This window comes from Musca autumnalis, unplaced genomic scaffold (genome assembly GCF_047663935.1).
Source record: "Musca autumnalis isolate F117 unplaced genomic scaffold, ASM4766393v1 scaffold_4, whole genome shotgun sequence".
Taxonomy (NCBI): Eukaryota; Metazoa; Arthropoda; class Insecta; order Diptera; family Muscidae; genus Musca; species Musca autumnalis.
Window position 1 is genome coordinate 134190546 of NW_027411977.1, and position 22190 is coordinate 134212735.

A 22190-nucleotide genomic window follows, 5' to 3' on the forward strand; every position below is an offset into this window, starting at 1 on the left:
ATTAAAAATGGGCGGAACTTGCCCCGCCTATTTTGGTTACTTTCCGACGTAAACTTTTAAAACGCCGATACACGTGTCTATATTTTTAGCTCTACTTTCATAATCTACTCGATTTTCCTCGTCATTTTTTTGTTGTCGCACAGTGTTATCAACGTAAGATATCGTTTTTAAACTATTTTATTTGTTTTAATAATTTCATTGTGAATATTGAAAGAGATTCTATTTGTTGTTTGTTTTTAAGATATTATTTTATAATTTGTTAGTGTGTTTAAGATATTCTGATGTTTTGCGCTTTTATAACAACTGCTTGGTTTATGATGTTCTCCAACAGAAGTCATTGTATGTATATTGCTACCGAAATACATATGAGATCACATTGGTTCCGTGTATTACATACACTTTCGAAGAAATAAGAAATACGAGACACTAGAACGGACAATCTAAAAATATGTGAGAAAATATAGTTATTATTTACCAAGGAGGTATATACGTACATTAGAGCGACCACAAAAAAGAACAGACATGTTTTTGATTAAATTTCCTACCCCCTAATTTTTTTCAATTTCAACCAAACGCCGATAACCAGTGCCACCGGAGCGATCTTTATTTCCACAGTAATTTGTATGGGACCTATGGCGCGTTTTCACGAAAATTCTCTAAAGACCCATTATAAACATCTACACGGAATTTTGAAGGTCTAGCTTGGTCCTGTGATTTGTTGCCTCAAAACCCTGGCTTTGGCCCCACAGTGCGGTGGCACGGGTTAACGTTAACCGATCGTCATAAAACTTCATATATATATATATATATAAGGTTTTTGGGTCAAATGGAAAAAAATTTAACAGGTAGGAAATGCAATCAAAAACAATGTTGTTTTTTTTTTGGGTCGCACTAATGTACATACATATGTACATCTAGGTTCCACCTACCGTTAGGAGAGTTACTAACGACATTCTGGCAAACCCACCAACATCCATTTGTATATTATGATTGGTTTTCATAATCATTGTCTGTATCATAAATTGGAAATGTCGATTCTCTTCGAACCATGAACAGTTGTAAATAGTTATCGGCAGGAGTTCGCTCTGTAATACATTTGTGATAAAAAATAAATAAAAATAATATGTAAATACAAATCGTCGAGGGACCGTTATATGGGAGTTACACCAAATTGTAGACCTACACATCGCTCATTTACTCAAAGAGTGGCATAACTCCAAAAATGCGTTTTTGGAGTTTTTATTTTTTTTTTTGCGACTTCTACTTTATCTTTATTTATCTTTGATGCACTAAAACACTTGAAATCATGATTGATTTTGCACAGAAATTAAGCACCGATATCTGGCTATCTGTTTGCTATATATGGTCCAAGTAGTTATTTTATTTGTTGTGTAAAAATCTTTTTAATTTGCGAAGTCCAATTTCAATCGCCAATTTAAATCGTCTTTTTCTCGAAACTGGATTTTTTGAGATGTGTCACTTTTTGAGTAACTGAGCGATATGTCTAAATTTTTTTGTCGATAAGTTGTTTGGCAAATTAACATAATTTGGTTGTTGTGTTTGAATCTTTTCGGCTTTCCTTTTTCATATGCAAAATATCTTCAATCATTCAGCGCAACTATAAACACAAATTAATAAAAATTAATATTAAATGATAATCGCCCTAACAGATAAAATTACAAAAGAAATATGGCGGGAAATATGGCTAAAGTCAACGAAGTTGCTCGTGCGGTACATTGATTAGGGGGTTATACCAACATGTGGACATATGGCGTTAATTTTTCGTAAAGAAATTTTATGAACTCTTGGATCCTTAAATAAAGTATTGCATTATTTTGTTAAAAATTAGCTAAAAACCTCAAAATAGCAAAAATCGGAATGTACTGTTATGTGGGAGTTATATCAACATTTGAACATTAGGGTTATGACTTTTTTAAAACCTCGTATTGCTGTATCATATTTTGATGAGTTTCTACCCAATATTAGGCAAAATCTTTATTTTAAAGCGATTCGATAAAAGAGACCATTCACACAAAAAGATTTGAATTTTTTTTTTTTGATTTCCTTTATTTTTGCTGTGGTGATTCTGCTCATCAGCAGAACATTTCAATATATTTTCATATTTTTTTACTAATGGTTCCAGAGGTATCACATCTTGAAAAAATCGAATTCTCTAAAAACTATATGCAAAGAAGTACCCCGACCACGGGGTATATGTTTTGTGATATATAGATTTACATATATACCAAATAGTTGTATGCTATGTGGAAGCAGTGCTGAATGCTACCGGACGCGTCCACAGGTTACGGATAGTGTTTTGCTTCGTATATATGCAGGGCATTTGCAGAAATGCAGACGCGGACTATCAGCGGTTTGGAGAGGAGGTTCTCAGGGGGTCTCCGTGTTGCATCGGATTCCTATTAAATCCTGAGTGCCAATGAATAGCGAACTGCTAACGCAAAGCGGTCCTCCGACTTCACAGGGAGTTTCTCGCTAGCCCGATAAGCTGGAGTATGAAAAACAGCACATCAACAAAAGTACACAAGCAACAAGGATAACAGCAACAGATTTAACGGTACGACCAATTGGCTTTAAGACACGGACACGAATTGGAACATGGAATGTTAGGACGTCAGTGGAACCATCTCGTCTACTACAAGACTGCAAAGAAATGTCAAACTAGCGCCTGTATAATTTGGAACTCTCCGAAATAAGCTGGAAGGCTCTGACGAAATGTGGACAACAGAAGGGCAGTATTTTATCTTTAATGGCAATAACATTAGCCGCAGAAATGGAGTTGACTTACCAATGACACCTCAAATGAAAAAAGCAATGATAGTGAGCGAAGCAATAACATATAGATTGTTAATGGCTCGGTTTAAGACCAAATATAGAAATATTACACTTTGTCAATGCTACGCTCCAATTGAATTGGATGACGAAGACACAAAAAATTAATTTTACGAGAAACTAAACTCGGAGATTGCTCAAGCAAACAAAAGAGACATGAAGAAGAATGCAAAAGTCGGTACAGACAACACCAACTTGAGTTTTATTATGGGCAAACAAGGCTTAAATAGCTCAGGCAATGACAACGGAGAGCGCTTGGTTGATCTCTGCATGGAAAAATCAATTGTTCATTGGTGGCACAAAATTTCCCCATAAAGATATTGACCACTTTCTCATTAGTATAAAGTTTTTGGAATACCTGCTGGATGTTAAAACTATAAGAGGGCAGACGTCTATAGTGACCATCAGCTCTTAGTTGGAATAGTGAAGTTGCGGCCCAAGGCATTCTTCCACCAAAGAAACCCATAGCCCAAATTCGACATCCAAAGTCTAAAGAACCCAATGATATCAGAAAGGTTCTCCAGCCGCTTAGACACCAAACTTCGCCAACAGGCCAGCAGCTGGTCAGAAAAAGCAACAGCCTTCAAAGACACAGCACGGGAAGTTCTAGGATGTATTACATACACACCTCGAAAAACCCTGGATAAGCAAAGAAACCTGGAAGCTGGTAGACGAAAAACAACTTAAAACTTAAGATATAAACAGCAAAACTCAATGATGATACATTTCCAATGAGAAGAGAATATAGTGCAATTAACAACAACGTCAAGAAGTCAGCAAGACGTGATAGACGAAAGCACTATGATGAAATAGCGAAAGATGCGGCGATTCGAGTAGATAAACGATCTGTCTACAATTCGGTAAGACAATTAAGCTCAGAAAAAACACGTACTGCAACGAATACACAAGATACTAATGGGAAAATACTCACCAGAATAACAGGATAACTGTAACTATGGAAGGAATTTTATGAACCAACTTCACAAAATCTTCCAAGAGTTTTCATAAATATACATCAGGAGCGCCATAATCAAAGGAGGAATATTTACGAGGCCTGTTTGCGAGATAAAAATACGATCATAAAACTCACAAATAAAAAATCTCCTGGCCCAAACAACATCCCCGCAGAAATATTCAAATACTCAAGGCTACATGAATATATTAATCCCCTCATCAGTGAAGTCTGGACCATAGAGGTTATACCGGCAGATTGGATAGAAGGCCTCATCATTACTATCCCGAAAAAGGCGATTTGAGTGAATGTCGAAACTAGAGGGATATATCACTATTAAATACTATACAGAAGATATTATCATTTTTCATCCTGGACCGCATCGCACCAGCAATAGAACTCAATAGTAGGAAAGAGCAGGCCGGATTCAGCAGAAATAGATCGTGTGTAGATCACAACAATAACCTAAGAATTATAGAGGAGCAGTCGAACGAATTGAACAGCCCTCTGTATCTAATCTTTGCCGACTTTGAGAGAGCCTTCGACACGATCGATAGAAGTGCTATCTGGGAACATCCGAAAAATGTGGGTGTTCCTTCCAAAATCATTCGAATGATACACATGATGTATGAAGATGCTGTGTGCAAGGTATTACTTAAAGGATTCGAAAGTGGGTCTCTTACTATACAAACCGGGGTAAGGCAAGGGTGCGTACTCTGCCCACTACTGTTTCTTATTGTTCTTGACGTCGTATTGACGAAAACGAATGATGAAGACAGGGACGGTATACAATGGCATTTATAACAACGTCCACACGATCTAGACTATGCTGACGACATATACTTAGTGTCCCACACACTTAATGGCATTCAGAAGAAAATTAACAGTCTCAATAAAAATAGACCATAGACCGTACTGCTCAATGGCACCCCCATCGCAGAAGTAAGTGAAATCACCTACCTGGAAGCACCATAGACAAACAAGGAGGAACAGATGTAAATGTTAGCAACAGGATAAACAAGGCTCGTCATGCATACGCTTTATTGAAAATCCTCACAAATTTCAAAAAAAAAAAAAAACAAACAATTCACATTTTCAACACCAGTGTGAAATCCGTCTAGCTATATGGATGCGAGACATGAAAAGTCGCTACATCTATCACATGTAAATTACAAGTATTTCTTAATAAATGTATGAGAAGAACACTCAAAAATTTCGGGCCGCTACAAATCAGTAACCAGAACCTGATGGCAATCTGCAATATGAAGCCCCTCGATACCGAAATCAGGCAAATAAAGTGGAAATGGATTGGACATACACTACGGAAAAAAGATGACTCTAATATCGCTAAAATGAGCTTGCAATGGAATCCACAATTTAGACGGAACAGAGCAACTCCGAACAACTTGGAGAAGATCAGTGGAAGCAGAATTCCAATCAAAAGGAAAACTTGGCCCTAAATAAGGCGAATGGCACAAGATAGAACTAATTTTTGTAATTTTGTACACTCCATGTAATCTTATAACATATTACACATTTTTTAACTTTGCTTTTAATAGCTAGATGCTTCACCTGGGACCGATGTTTTCCTTATTATATACTTCGGAATTAAAAAATACGCGATTTAATATTTAACATCAGTTTTTAAAAACGATTGACCTCTTCGATTTTCAAAAATTTCAAGCCCTATTTGGTAGTGGGATTCGAATGATTGCTATTTTTTTAATTTTTTAAAGGAATTTTAGGAATTTATCTTAAACATCATAAAAACGGCTTCATTTTTCGATTTTGAAAATGGATTAGCTATAAGTGTACCAGCCGGACAATAAACTAAATAAATTGATAATCAAATAACCACGGTTTGGGAATTATATGAATGGGCATCCGATCCAAATAATCTACTTATTATTAAAGTTAGATTTTCTCAACGAGATGAACGGTACCTCCCGATTTGCGGCATTTTGAAGGTTGTGACCTCAATATTTCTCCGAAATTGCTGAAATTTGGTATTTAGTCCTCATTTGAGGTATAAAATTTTCCATATGAAATTTGTCGATATAGGTCCACGCCTTCATATAGCCCCCATAGAACTGTTCCTCGCGATTTTCGCTATTTTGAAGATTGTGGCCACAACAACCCACCGAAATGGCTGAAATTTGGTATTTACTCTACGTTGGAAGTAAACCCTTTTCCGACTGAATTTCGTCGGTATAGGTACACGTTTCGATATAGCCCTCCCGATTTTCATAATTGTAAAAGATATGACGTCAATATCCCACCGAAATGACTGAAATTTGTTATTTAGTCTTTCATGGGATTATAAAATGTTCCAGAAAAGAATTTCCAGTATTGCTACACGTCTTCCTATATCCCCCGTAGAAGCGTACCTCTTGATTTACGGTATTTTTTAGGTTTTAACCACATTATCTTACTGAAATATCGGAAATTTGGTATTTAGTCCACTTTGAGTCTAAAAACTTTACGCCAAAAAACGCTGCTCCCGGAATTTTGGTATTTTTAAGGTTAGCGACATTAGACGAAAGATACTAATTGTTCCATTTTACTTAATTGCCACTCGTGGTGGATATACAATGTCAGCGAGCAGCAGCAATGACTACTATTAAATCGACATTATAAAGTTCTACAAATAAATGAAGAAGTTAATTATTGTCGTATTTACATCAAATCCCCAAAAATGGTCTGTATTTCTGATTGAACATCCGATTTTCTGATTGAACATCCGATTTTTTCCCATTTCCGATATAAAATTTCCACCGAAAAAATTTGATTTTCGAATCAAACATCCGAAAAGTTTCGATAAAAAGCGATAATTTTCCGAATATCGGATCAAACATCCGATAATTTTATGAATTTCGGATCAAACATCTGATTTTTTTTTTTTGATGTTCTGAAAAAGTAACCGAAAATCATCCTATTTTCTGCCTAATGTCCCTTCAGAGTTTTTTTCCGAAATTGTACAGATAATCGAAAATTCTCTTAAAATTTCCTTTTTTTCATATGAGTATTTTTACCAATTCGTTTAGAATTCGGAACGAAATTCTAATATTCCTTCCAATTTTTTCCGACAAAACTTTCCGAATTCGTGCGGACCTTCACACAAATTTTTTCCGATTTTGGAACGAATTCGGCATCAGAATCGGAAACTTGTGCAGAGTTTCGTTCCGAATTCCGAAAAAATCGGAAAAATTGTTAGCTGGGTAGATACATCCATATTTCAAATATACATATCGTCACCATAAATGCCCGAAGACGTAACCCACAAACCCAAAACTTTACAGGAGAAGCAAAAAACGTTATAAAATGAAAACTGTTTTGTAGAATATTAATCTTAGGAGGGCGAGTATTTGGAGTATTAAATGTGATGCACGAATGGGAGTAAGTAATAAAACTAAAACCGTTAAAACGATTGGTTTTTGGATCCGTCATTACAACGAAATCTGCAATGTTATCCCATTTTCGAAATGCCATTTCTTGAATAGGATGGCTATTTTTGAACGAAGAAGTTTGAAATTTTGCCAGAGCACGAATTTAGCTTTATATATCAGATTCCACCAAAAAACTAATTTCGATTTTCATGTGGGTTACGTCTTCGGGCATTTATGGTGACGATATGTATGTATGTATATGAAAAATGTATTGATGTAATTTCCAATATTAAATGCGATTTCTTCCTTGTCCAATAAAATATTTCCATTCACCTTTTTGATTCAATTATAAAGTGTATTGGACATTTAATTTACTAAAAAACACAATTTCTTTAAGAAAATACAAAACACTGATTTCTTCACTCACTTGGTACCCAAATATGTATATAATATTGAGATATGTTACAAAATGTTGCAAACATATATTTGTTTGGACACAAACAAATTATATTTGGATCCAAACATTTATTTGTTTGCAATCAGTCCCAAACAAATATTTGTTTGGATCCAAACATATTTCTAACATATATTTTTCTGCGTGTAGTTTTTACAGAATTCGACTTTTTCAAGGCGTGATATCTCTGGAATCGTTAGTGAAAAAATATGAAAATATACTGATATATTTTGCTGATGAGCAGCATCACCACAGCAAAAAAGAAGTGAGCCAAGGCTATAGTCGGAACGGGGCCGACCATGTGTTACCCTACACCACTACCCCTGTGCATAAGCTTTTCACTGGTAAACATTTTTTTTAGGGAATATAATCCGAATACCATCAAACATAATATGTCACTTTCTCTCGGGACGCCATAAGCAACCAAAATTACGTGATCATCCGATCAAAATTGCGACCTATAGCGTGATTGCAAAAAATGGAAGAATTGGATGCATTGTGGTATCTCCCTTGTTTGGCCACCTTCGCCAACCTACTTTACACCAATTTAAAGGTAATATTTTCTTCTTCTATTGACAGGCTTTGCCGTTGGAAACCCCTATTAGAAGCCGATATATTCACAAAGAATAAAACTTTGAATTTGTCTCCACATGAGTTTTTCCCCATTCCGACCCCTAAATATTATCCGACTATCACTACAATCAATAGGCTTCTTCCTCTGTGGGGCCCGCATCTACCCCCGTGACTATCCGATCGTGACTATCCGATCAAAATTCCAACCGGTGCGTGATTACAAAAAATGGAAAAAAAAAAATATATATATATATATATATATATATATATATATATATATATATATATATATATATATATATATATATATATTACTGACTTTTGCGATATCTCGGTTGTTTTCGCACTTACGCCAAAATACTTTGCATCAATATAAAGGAGATCTTCTCTTCTACCATTGGCGGGCTTTCTTTTTGGAATACTCCTATCCGAAGCGGAGATATTCGCATAAGAAAAAACGTTGACTTTTCTCCACATAAGCTTTTTGCTTATTCCGACTCGTGAATATTATCCGACCAGCACCAAACTTAATAGGCTTATTCCTCTGTGGGACTCGCATCAACTCCCAAAAAATTCGTGACCATCCGATCAAAATTGCGACCTGTAGCGTGATTACAAAAAAATTGGAAAATGGGATACATTACCGACTATTGCGATATCTCTGTTGTTAGACCACCTAAAACAGCCTACTATACATCGTTGTAAAGGTGATATTTTCTACTTTCCTTGCCAGGTTTTGCTTTTGATATACCTCTTAAAGAAACAGAGCTATTGGCTTTGAAATAAAACGTTGACCTTTTCTCCAAATACGTTTTTGCCCATTTCGAACCCTGAATATTATCCGACCATCATCAAAATCAATACGCTTCTGTCTCTGTGGGATCCCCATTAACTCCCAATATTTCGTGACGATCCAATCGAAATTGTGACCTGTAGCGCGATTTTGAAAAAAATTGAAAAATGGGATGTATTACCGACTATTGCTATATCTCCGTTATTTGGCCACCTACGTCAACCCGCTTTGAATCATTGTAAAGGTGGGATATTCTGCTTTCATAGTCAGGCTTTGCTTTTGGAAGATCCCCAACCAAAGCTGTGATATTCGTTATTATAACTCAAATCGCAAAAATAAAAAGATGAGTTGTATTAGCGACTATTGCGATTTCATCTTTGTTTGACCACCTACGACAACCTTCTATACATCGTTGTAAAGGTGATACTTTCTACTTTCATTATCAGGTTTTGCTTTTGATATACATATTATAGATGCGTAGATATTCGCTTTGAAATAAAACGTTGACTTTTTCCCCAAATAAGTTTTTTTCCCATTCCGACCCCTGAATATTATCCGACCATCACCAAAATCAATAGGCTTCTTCCCCTCCGGGACCCTCATCAACACCCAAAATTTGGTGACGATCCGATCAAAATTGCGACCTGTAGCGTGGTTACAAGGTTTAGATGGACAGACGGACAGACGGACGGACTGACGGACGGACACACATAGCCAGATCGACTCAGCTCGTCGAGACATTCAATTTGGTATATATAAGTATGGGTCTACGACCATTAGTTCGATGCGTTACAAACTTTTTGGCAAAAACCAACTTATAATACCCTCCCCACATAGTGGTGTAGGGTATAATAAAGGAAATCAAATATCTCATTTTGAAAAAGTTTCCGATTTCATTCAGAAATCCCCTTATATGTCATGTAAATTGTGCGTTACCTTTTTCGATATTTAAACGAAATAACAGTTATTTTAGTCATTAATAGGCAAATGTTCTTTGAGTCGTGCAACAGGTAATAATTTTATGAGAAAAAATATGTAATTTGAATGTTTGTGTTTGGACCTTTTTGATACTTTAATGGAATTGATGTTATTTGTGCATAAATAGGCAAGAGTTCATTTATACTTGCTACAGGAAATACTGTTTAAGAAAAAAGATAAAAAATCATAACCCTATTGTACAGGGATCGTCCGAATGGAATGGATTGTAACATGGTATTTCGCATTCTGAATGGGTAGAAAACATCAATGTCACATTGATATTAAACCTAGTTTACAAGAAATATTGATATTCTTCAGTTAACATATTCCAATTCTTCTAAGAATAAGCCTTGACGTGGAGAAAGAGCTTAGTACTTTCATAAACGAAAGGAAACTAATTGTTCCACTTTACTCAGTGTTGCTTTGCCTTGGTAATGCTTCGCCGTGCATTAATGCGTTGCTTAAATGCATTAATGTAATTATATTATTATTGTACTTGTATTTCTCTATACTTATTTACCTCTGAAGTGATACGTTGACCATTCAAACAATATATAAACAACTCAAAAAAGGCCGCCGAAAGATATAGGCCAACTTTGATTGAAGCCGAAATATCATTACCCTGTAATAAAAATAAACAATTTAATATAAATATTTGCTAAACAAAATACTAACAAATATAAATCATACCAAATCGACACTGGCCTTAAAGGTCAACAAACAAATTACCAGACAACAAGACGCAAATAATCCTAATGATGGTATCCGATACAGATTGTTTAATCGATTGCAGAAACTAAACAATTGGAAAATTGGACGAGATATTAAAATTAGAATTTATAATATATAACACAGTGATATGGGTGCCAACGATTCAAATCAGTGTGAAGGAAAAAAATTTTAAATTACTTTTCACCAGTGTTTGAATTTGCTACCAGCACAGCACTGAAATCACTAAAAATATGCTATTGCTATGCTGTGCTGTTTTCAAAAACAAAATCGAAAACTGTTGATGTGCTATGCTGCGAACATAAAAGTAGCACAGCACATGGTCTATGCTGTGCTTCTGAAATCTTCACAGCACATAGCATAGCATAGTCATCCAAAATAAAAACGAAAACTGTTGCTGTGCTATGCTGCGAACATAAAAGTAGTATAGCACATGATCTATGCTGTGCTACTGAAATCTGCGAAGCACATAGCATAGTCATCAAAATCAAAAACGAATGCTATTGCTATGCTGTGCTGTGCTGCAGACATTTTAACAGCATAGTAAACAGCCGCATTCAAGAAAACAAAAACGAAAGCTATTGCTGTACTGTGCTATGAACAAAATCAACAGCATAGCATCAAACATAACCCAGAACAAGTAAGAACGGCGTTAAGTTCGGCCGGGCCGAACTTGTTATACCCTCCACCACAAGTTGTATTGAAGTAAAATGGAATAATTTGTTTCCTTTCGTGTATGAAGAAGACTTAATACTAAATTTCAGCAATTTCGGTAAAACAATGTGAGGCACCATTCTATGGGGGCTATTTCAAAACGTCGATCTATACCGACAAATTTCTTACGGAAAGCTTTTAGGCTCAAAGAAGACTTAATACCAAATTTCCTATATATCGATAAGAGAATGTGGCTAAAACTTAAAAAATACCGAAAATCAAGAAGTACGCTTCTATGGGGATATAGGAAGACGTGGATAATACTGATAATACTCTTCTGGAATATTTTATTACTCTTGGAAGACGAAATAACGAATTTCAGTCATTTCGGTTGGATATTGACGTCGCAGTCTTCAGTATTACGAACATCGGGAGGTACCGTTCTATGGGGGCTATATCGAAACGTGGACCTATACCGACGAATTTTAGTCAGAAATGGGGCAACATGAAAGAGTGGGCCTGTACAGACATATTTCTGGCGAACAGTTTTATATCACATTGAAGACTAAAGACCAAATTTCAGCCATTTTGGTGGAATATTGAAGACACAACCTTCAAAACACGAATAATCGGGAGGTACCTTTCCATGGGGGCTATATAAAGGCGTGAACCTATACCGACAAATTTAAAGGGGAAGTTTGAGTACCCCCAACGAAGTCTAAATACCAAATTTCAGCCATTTCGGTGTGATAATGTAGCGAAAACCTTCAAAATACCGAAAAACGGGAGGTACCGTTCTATGGGGGCTATATGAAGGTATGGACCGACACCGACCAAATTCTGGGAGAAAGTATTGTACCCCTAAAGAAGACTACGTACCAAATTTCAGCCATTTTGGTAGGATAATGAAGCTAAAACCTTCAAAATACCGAAAATCGGGAGGTACCGTTCTATGGGGGCTATATGAAGGTGTGGACCGATACCGACAAAATTCTAGGGGAAAGTTTTATACCCCTAAAGAAGACTACGTACCAAATTTTAGCCATTTCGGTGTGATAATGAAGCGAAAACCTTCAAAATACCGAAAAAGGGGAGGTACCGTTCTATGGGGGCTATATGAAGGTATGGACCGACACCGACAAAATTCTGGGAGAAAGTTTTATACCCCTAAAGAAGACTACGTACCAAATTTCAGCCATTTCGGTGTGATAATGAAGCTTAAACCTTAAAAATACCGAAAATCGGGAGGTACCGTTCTATGGGGGCTATATCAAAACGTGGACCGATATATCCCATTTTCAATACCAACCATCCTGCAAGTAATAGCAACTTCTGTACCAAATTTTGACTCTCTATCTTTAAAATTGCGAGCTGTATCTTGATTTCAACAGACAGACGGACGGACTGACGGACGGACGGACAGACGGACATGGTCAAATCGAAATAGAATTTTATGCTGATCAATAATATATATACTTTATAGGGTCTCCGACGAATATTTCGATGTGTTACAAACGGAATGACAAATTTAATTATACCCTCCATATGGTGGAGGGTATAAAAATGTTTGATGGCAAAGATGTATGTATTTGAAATATAACAGAATTTGCTATTGAGCTGTGAAACCATGACTAATTGCACATTTCGATATTTTTAACACACTACTATTATTTTGACCGCAACTATTGCTCTGTTCCAGAAACTGCAACAGTCTACTATTTTTGAAATGTTAACACTTTTTCTTTATAAATTTGTCAAAAAAATCAAAAATAGTAGATACCTTTAGGTTCTGGAACAGAGCATATCTTTCTACCCTGTGGATCTTTTATAGACAGACTACTTACCATATAGCCAGTTATATAACAAACAGCAAATTGGTGGAAATATTCAACTGCTGCTCAACTATAAGAATGTATTTGTCTGAGCGCTTAGATACACAAATAAATATATTTTTACAGTAAGGAACATTTAGAATGTTTAACGGAAATTAGAAAAATGCATAACGATGGCTAATTATAAAAAAAATTTGCACTAATCTTTTTGATTCTGGTCTTAAAAAAGGGACAATTTGTTTATAGCTTCGTTTATAAAGGCTGAATTTAGCTTTACTAATAATATGCCTTCTAGAGTTTCGTGATTCATTCGGTTTCGCCTGTTTTGTTAAAAATTAAGATTGTCAGAGTTTGAGCTCAATCGGAGTATGTTAACACGTGCCACTGGGACCTCAAAGTTTCCATGGGCCCTTTATATAGCCAAAATTAAAATCTGACCCGATTTTCAAAAATGTTTGTGGGATTACTTGTTTAGCAACTTGTAAACTGTTTTCATCGATTGGACAATAAATGTGATCTGTAAAGTGATTTTATGAAAATTCGCCAATACAAATTAAAATTAAAATTGGTGCCCATTTTATAGGGCCAAAGGCGAATTTTCACAAAATCACTCTATAGACAACAATTATTATCCAATTAATGAAAAAAGTACCATGTAGGCACCTTGTTAGCAATAAACAACACTGAACAACTCATAGGGTCATTATTATAAGTTTTCTTTTACTATTGGATGTATTTGAAAATGCAAAATAAACGAATTTGATTGAAAACATTAAAAATATAATTTCCACATTATAAGTTAATGCCAAGAAAGTTCTCCTTGAAATTGAATGATCCCTTTTAATATTATTTTAACCGGAACGCTAAAAAAATCTGATCGAAAAATCCAAACTATAACCAAAGAAGGCTTATTTATAATAATGGGGGTTAGTGAGTTTGCTGGGTTAACATTAATTATGCTATGCTATGTAGAGCACAGCAATCGTTTTTCGATTTCATGACTATGCTATGTGCTATGCTACTTTTATGTTCGTAGCATAGCATAGCAACAGTTTTCGTTTTTGTTTTTGAAAACAGCACAGCATAGCAATAGCACTCGTTTTTATTTTTGATGCTGTGGCTATGTGCTATGCTGCGTCACTTTCACAGCACCAGCATAGACCTTGTGCTGTGCTGTGAAAAACTAGTAGCAAATTCAAACACTGCTTTTCACTGCGTATTTAAAATTTCAATATTTATACCTTAAAATCTGTTGATGCAACTTGATGCAGCACTTTATATAAGTACACCTTTGTTGAGATGGTACATGTTTCGTGGTAGTGTAAGTCATCAATTTACGCAAAACCCTTAAGAGAGTAAAACAATGTACCGATATAATACCAAAGAGTCCTGAACAAGTTATGGATGCTTCAAGGAATTATAGAAAATATCCCGTGAAAAAATAAAAATTCAATTTTCATATACATGTACATTAGGGCTATAACCAAAAAAATACCACCACATAGTCGTGTAAAGCATGGAAAACTATTTTTGTCTATCGCGAAAAAAGTTTCCGCACCAAATGCATTGAAGTTCAGTAATGCATTTTTTAATTTTAGCTGTTATGACAACATATTTGCTTTAAATTAAAATTTTTATTTTTTTGTAATCTAATTTAAAATCATTATCAAAGCGTTCTGGACCAATTTGTTCTCAAATCGCGCCATTTCGGTGCATATTAGGACCTTTTTTTATGTTGTATTTTTTGTATTTTGTACTTTTACTTTTGTACTTTTGATACTATTGCAATTTTTGCTTTTTCTTTATAAACTTGTGAAAGAATATGGGGTCATTTGCAACGAAGTCGCGAAAGTTACAGGCTGTTTTTGTTGACTTTGCCTGTGAGAATCGTATATATTTTTTACAAAAATACAACACCAGTACCACGTGGGCAATTTTGTCCTAATAATGAAAACGAGTTTCTAAGATCGATTCGGTGAAAAAAGTTTCCGCGCCGACTGTAATTACTAAAACCCTTTTGATGTTTTTTCTACTTATAATATTAAATTTGCTTTGTTTGAATAAATATTCATAGAAAAAAATACAATTCTCACAGGCAAAGTCATTAAAAACTGTCTGTAACTTTCGCGAATTTGTTGCAAATGACACCATATTCTCTTGTCCAATTGGTACAATAAATATAAACATAAAATTCGCGAGTTTATAAAGAAAAAACAAAAATTTCAATAGTGTCAAAAATTCCTAAAATGCTCCGAAATGGCGCGATTTGAGAATAAATTGGTCCAGAACGCTTTGATAATGATTTTAAATTAGATTACAAAAAAAATAAAAATTTTAATTAAAAGCAAATATGTTGTCATAACAGCTAAAATTAAAAAATGCATTACTGAACTTCAATGCATTTGGTGCGGAAACTTTTTTCGCGATAGAGCAAAATTGACGCCGTATTTCATAATAGTTTTCCATGTTCTACACGGCTATGTGGTGGTGTTTTTGATATTTGCAAAAAAGTGCAAAAAGTTATAACCCTAATGTACATATCGCTCATTTACTTAAAGAGTGGCACAACTTAAAAAATGTGTTTCTAATTTTTTCTACGAGTTCTACTTTATCTTGTATCAAATATTCATGCTGGTATCTCTAAAAATCGACGAGTTGCGGCTCATTCACTACAACAAACGCGTTTTAGCGATTACGAAGCACTAAAACACTTCGAATCATGCTTGATCTTGCACACAAATTTAGCACTGATATCGGGCTATCTGTTTGCAAAATATACTTTTAAGTTGGGAAGTCAAATTTCAATCGCCAACTTATAACGCGTTTTTCTCGAAACTGGATTTTTTGAGATGTGTCACTCTTTGAGTAAATGAGCGATATATGTATGCAGTGGTAAGTCAATTCATACCAACTGTTGCCAGATATATTTGCATGGTTACAATAACGTATTCCACAAAGAAGTACCCTAAATTACGTACACCATGATACCAAGTGGGAAATGATGCTGGAAAAGCTAAAGGATTCAAATAATTATTACGTTGAAGAAATCAGAATTGGACTAAGTTGATTGTCGTTTCGACTTTCTAAATTCATAAAGTTGTAAATATTAGTCCAAGTTTTGGAAAGAACAGCTATGACAAACAGTTAACACGTTCGCGGACGTGAATGCTATAGCATTCCGATGCAAAATGACGTGAATGATATAGCATTCACATTGTCAGCCAATTTTTGTTCATTTATTTGAATACAATCTTAAGTTTTGGTGATTAATATACATAATACGATTTATTTCAACAAGATACATTCTATAATAAATAAAAAATGATAATAATAATCAATAATTAGTAAATAAAAACAAAAAAACTAATTTCGAAAATAATTGGGTGTCATTTTTTCACCTCTCTGAATTTACTTGCGTCCGCGAACGTGTTAAGATATTCTGCTCCTGCAAAGAATAGTGGGAAGTGCTTAGTTTATATTTTGATAAATGAAAACAAACTTATTGTTCCTATTTACTTCGAACCCGTTTATGCTGGAGGGTATAAAAACCTTTTTTTCAAAAATTTGTTTAAAAGCTATAATTAATATGGAAGAAACACACATTTTTAACCATGTAATTTCAATAAATTTAAAAAAGTGTTAAAGGACAGAACATAACTGGTACAAAAGTATATATGGGCGGGCTGAAAGAGGACCCTCTCGGGCATCTTTCTGCGAATACCAATTCTTGTTCCATATTGTTCTCTAAAAGGTCTACTCCACTAAATTTGGAATTTCAGCAAAATTTAGTACCTGAGGAAAGGAAAAATAAAATAGCTCATCACTACTCGTACATGTAAATGCTATGGTAACTTTTGAAAACGTTTTTTAAAGGCAAGAATCCTTCTTACCCGAGGCATCCAAAAATTACGTTTATTGCAAAATGGAGAAAAATTGTCGTCTTTAAGAGCATGCAAAGCCCACATCCTCCAATATTTTGACCTAATTTTTTGGTTTCCACCACAAATTGTATTAAATGGTAAATGGATTTGGGCGAACGTATCGAGTTGGAGTCTTGAAATTCGGAATTGAAATAACAATTGGAGTAAAGGATTGAGGAAGTTTTGGAAATTCGTACTTATGGGTACGAAAAGTACTAAATGGTACTATTTTAGGCACAATTTGGATTTGAGGGAACGGATAGAGCTGGAATCCGGAAATTTGGAACTAAGAATACTGTTGAACTGTAGAATTGAGGAAGTTTTGGAAATTCGTACGAAATATGCTAAATGGTACTAAATTTGGTACAATTTGAATTTGGTTGAAAAAAGAGCTGGAACTCTAAAATTTAGAATTAAGATGATTGTTGGAGTGTAGGATTGAGGAACTAAATTTGGTACAATTTGGATTTGGTTAAACGGCTAGAGCTGGAATCCGGATTTTTTTATTGAGTCTATAGATAATACAAATATCCTTACAGACTAAACTAATTTACATGTGTATATATAATTCAGATTAGATTTGGATTAAGTATTCAGAAGCAATATTATTTTTCGTTTCAAACTGACTTTACTTTCGGATAGATCAATCTGAGAATAGAATTTATTGAATTGAAGTATAAGACGGCGTAGTGGATCATTATTGGCATAATTAGTTTGAAAATATTGAACTTGAAGTGGTTGGAAATTTCGAGTTGATCTATTGGGGACATTTAGTAAGATTCTGCTCATAAAAGTTTCCATGAATAACATTTAAAAGAAAATTTAGTACTAACGCACTATAGGTAATTTACCCTGTTGTGGCAAAAATTAATATACGTAAAAGTGAGATAAACCAAAGATTTTTACAGATAAATTCGGATATAACGAATATACGTATATAACGAACAAAGCTATTTCTTCCAATGGCATTTTCATTAGTTTTTTTATGCACACCAAACTGCTGGAAACGATCACGGTAGAAAGGCACAATTTAGTATTGGAAGAACAGATAGTGCTGGAATCCTGAGATTTGGAATTTATGTTACTGTTACATATTATTTTGAATTAATGTGAGTGTAGGGTTGATGTATGTAGTTGTTGAAATACGTACTAAATGATAGTCAATTATTGGGCGTAGGGACGGAGGTGGAATCTGTATTTTTGGAGTTAGAGAGAGTATTGGTGGGCGACGTTGGTATATGGATGTGTTTTAAGAAATGCGTACAATAAAATTACAAAAAACACTAAATCGATCTAAATTTGGTATTAGGTATAGGAACTGAAATTCTAAAACTGTTAGTCACTGGTATGTGGGGATAAGCTATGGATATGGCTTTGGAAATGCATTCTATGAAAAGTAATAAATTTGGAACAATTTGTTATTGTGGAATAGTGTTAGCAGGAATTTTTAAATAACAGGAGGGAGGAGGTTTCGGAATTTCGTGATTATGTATTTACATGTAAAGTACAATAATTGTTTTTGGGGGAACTGATATAGCTGGAAATAGTACTGAAATTGTTGATAAATATAAATAAATATTAATTAAATATTGTTAATTAGTACTTACGAAACTGTAGCATGTCATCATTACTAATGTACAAATAATAAATATTTGACACTAGACACTGCCCCGAATACCAACTACATATGCCAAATACGGTTGCTCTGACCAGGAACAATTGTCTTTTGATATCAACCCAAGAATCCTTAAGGAGTTTAAATATGTCATTAATAATGTCTTCTTTGTCAATCAACTCTGAAAATAAAAATTTATTGTCATGCAGAAAATATTTGTAAACAAGAAAATACGTCTACTATATATTTGTTTTTATTCGCTAAAAGAAATTTTAAATTCTCTAGAATAAACCACAAATATATTGTGATATATTTTCAATATATTTATACGAATATATTTTTCAATAGAAATAAACTTACCCAAATTAAAAATCTCCATGTTGTTTAACAACTCTGAGGATTCAACTGATCGTATCATCTCAAAAATGGAATCTTGATAAAAAGTAAACATCCATAACTTCCAAATTGATATAAGACTTTGAAAGAAAATAAATAAATAAGAATTGCCTAAAATATATGGAAATTGTTGTAATATATGTGGTAAGATTTTTTTATTTAGTTTATATATACAAACATTTCTACATTACAATAAATATTTTTTTACCTTACACTGTGCAACACTGAAAATGCAAACAACTTCTAGCGAACATTTTCTTAAAGTACATACTGTGACTATAGAACCCCTATTTGGGTTTCGTGCTTTTAGATCGGGTTTGGATTTTATGGTCTCATCTATACCGGGCTAAAACGACCCTTTTTTCCATTGTTCTGGGCTTTATCTCAGAAACTAATAAAAATTTTGCTTTGCGGTCTTCAGCAATATTATAGTCCTAAAGTAGTAGAACTTTAGAGTCAAATGGACGAACTGGGAAAACCCGCAACTATGTCATCAAAATTTATAAAATATAGAAAAGTTTACATAGTTTCTGGAATTATGGTCAGTTACAGCCAAACTATTGAGAGTTGAACCAAGTAACCTTTCGCAAAAAAATTCCAAACAATGTGCTCAGCAATGCTTCAGAACATTCTGAAAGTGCAAAAAACTTATTTCATGTTGTTTAGGCGGGATTTCATATGGTATTTTTACAAAACATATTTCAAACAACGTTAACACTGGCTGTTTATTATCATATTTTTGAAGAGTTCTGTATTACATTTCAGCGAATATTTCTCCCAAATATAATATTAAGGGATGGAAGATATCAAGTAACGGTCCTGATAGTCTTTAACATGGCAAAGCCCAGGATTTATCTTGATCCCTTCTTTCATCTCAAGTGGACACTGACCTCCCCGTGGTGTCACCTGGGGAACTGCCTTTAACACCCGTTAAAGGTAGTGAGCTAACACGTGCCGCGCGTTCACCCATAAGAACGTTAAAAACTTGGGTTTGGGCGTCGGGTAAGTAATCCCCCCCACCCCCGCCCTAAAAAACAGCCTACTATGAAAAAACGAAAGAAAATAAAAACAAATCCCTCTAAAGTTGACGAACCCCGCAAACGTTTTAAGGACCATGATGAACGAATCTGCACCTGGAATGTACGCATTTTTTGTAGAGAAGGTGCAGTTTACGCATTGGCAGATGTACTTTAAAAGTACAAGGCCGACATTACTGCCATACAGGAAATACGATGGAACGGGAAATGTGTCACAACAACACCTAAAGGTGACGCACTGTATTATAGCTCCCATGACACAAAGCATGAGTTTGGTTGCGGATTTGTAGTTGGTCGGAGATTAAAACATCTGGTCTCCAGCTTCACCCCAGTGAATGAAAGACTCGCTGCAATTCGTTTAAAAACAAAATTCTTCAACATCAGCTTTATTTGCGCTCATGCTCCCACTGAAGACCAAAGATATATTTTACGAGCACTTAGAAGAAACTTATGACCGTTGCCCTGCCCATGACATTAAAATTATACTAGACGATTTTAATGCCAAAATTGGAAAGGAGAATATCTTTGGCCCAACAGTCGGGAAATTCAATCTCCACAGTGAAACATCTGACAATGGTATGAGGCTGATAGACTTTGCAGCTGCAAGAAACATGGTAGTTAGCAGTACCAGATTTAACCCATTTCGTACTTGGTTTTCGATTTTTCGAACAGTAAAATCACTTTTTTCAAAAAAATATTTATGGATGAAAAAGGTTAAGTTTTAAACAAGTTTTGGTATATGTATTAAGTCTAATCTGACAGCAAATAAAAAAAATTTCCCCTTGAAAACCCCCCTCCCCCTCGATGTTAAGGGTAGATTTTTGAAACCTATAATTTGGGATCTTTATACCCTATACCACAATGTGGAAAAGGGTATTATAAGTTTGTTTTGGTAAAAATTCATGTAACACCGCCAAATAATCGTCGGAGACCCCCAATGTGGTATACCAATCTTCATATCTCGACGAGATAAAGCGATGAGATGTGTGTCCGTCCGTCAGTCCGTCCGTCCGTCCGTCTGTCCATTATAAATTGTAAACACGCTCCAGGCCGCAATTATGGACCGATCGTCACGAAATTTTGTATGGAGGTCGGGTTCAGATCAGAATAGATCCCTATTCTTATTGGTGATGATCGTGAAATATTTAGCGGGTGAAATGGACCAAAAACATAATATTTATCCAATTTTCTAGCGGCTCTGTAGGTCTCAATAATAGTCCGATCAACGCTTAATTTTAAATAAGGTAAGAATATATCACAAAGGAGAAGCTTGCAATTTGAGATGAAGATCGGATAATATTTAGAGGGTTAAATGGACCAAAACTTTTGTGTGAAAATTGTGAAAATTTTTAATATACAGCTTATATCTTAATTCCTGGAAGTGACATTCCGGGCAAGTGAGATATACTTGAATGTGGAACGCTTGACCTTCCAATTGATGCCAATTATGTTGGTGTGCATGATCAGATAAGAGAGTTACAGCCTAATATATTCCGTTATTTGTTTGTAGTGTAATAATAAACTCGCTAGAAGTCGCAATTATACATCAATAGTCACGAAATTTTGCACCGGGTAAGAGTATAGGTCGAAAAAGATGCCTACAATTTTGAATGATGATCTGATATTCTTTAGCGGGTGGACCATTACTTTTGTATGAAAAATATAAAATTTTATTTATGGTCGATATTTTAATTCCTTGAGGACATATATATTTCGCAAAGTAGCCTACATATAGGAAAAACTACTGAGTCCTCTGATGTAAATTGCAATAAAGTGTTTGCTAGATAAGGGGCCTACTGCCTAATATATAATGGGTTCTGTGTAGAGAACCACATTTTTATCCCATGCTACATATTGTCTCTCCAAAAGTTTATGTAACACCACGAAATATTCGTCCTAGACCCCTTATTTGGTACATATGCCAAAATTCATATCTCGACGAGATAAAGCGATTTAGCGATGTGTGTCCGTCCATTAAAAATTGTAAACAAGCTTAAGGCCGCAATTATGTACCGATTGTA

At 34.8% G+C, this 22190-nt stretch overlaps 1 pseudogene; it reads right to left on the minus strand.

The window, feature by feature from the left end:
- Nucleotides 1–234: 234 nt before the first annotated feature.
- Nucleotides 235–22190, minus strand: part of LOC141401190 (odorant receptor 63a-like) — a 41834-nt pseudogene continuing 19878 nt past the window's right edge.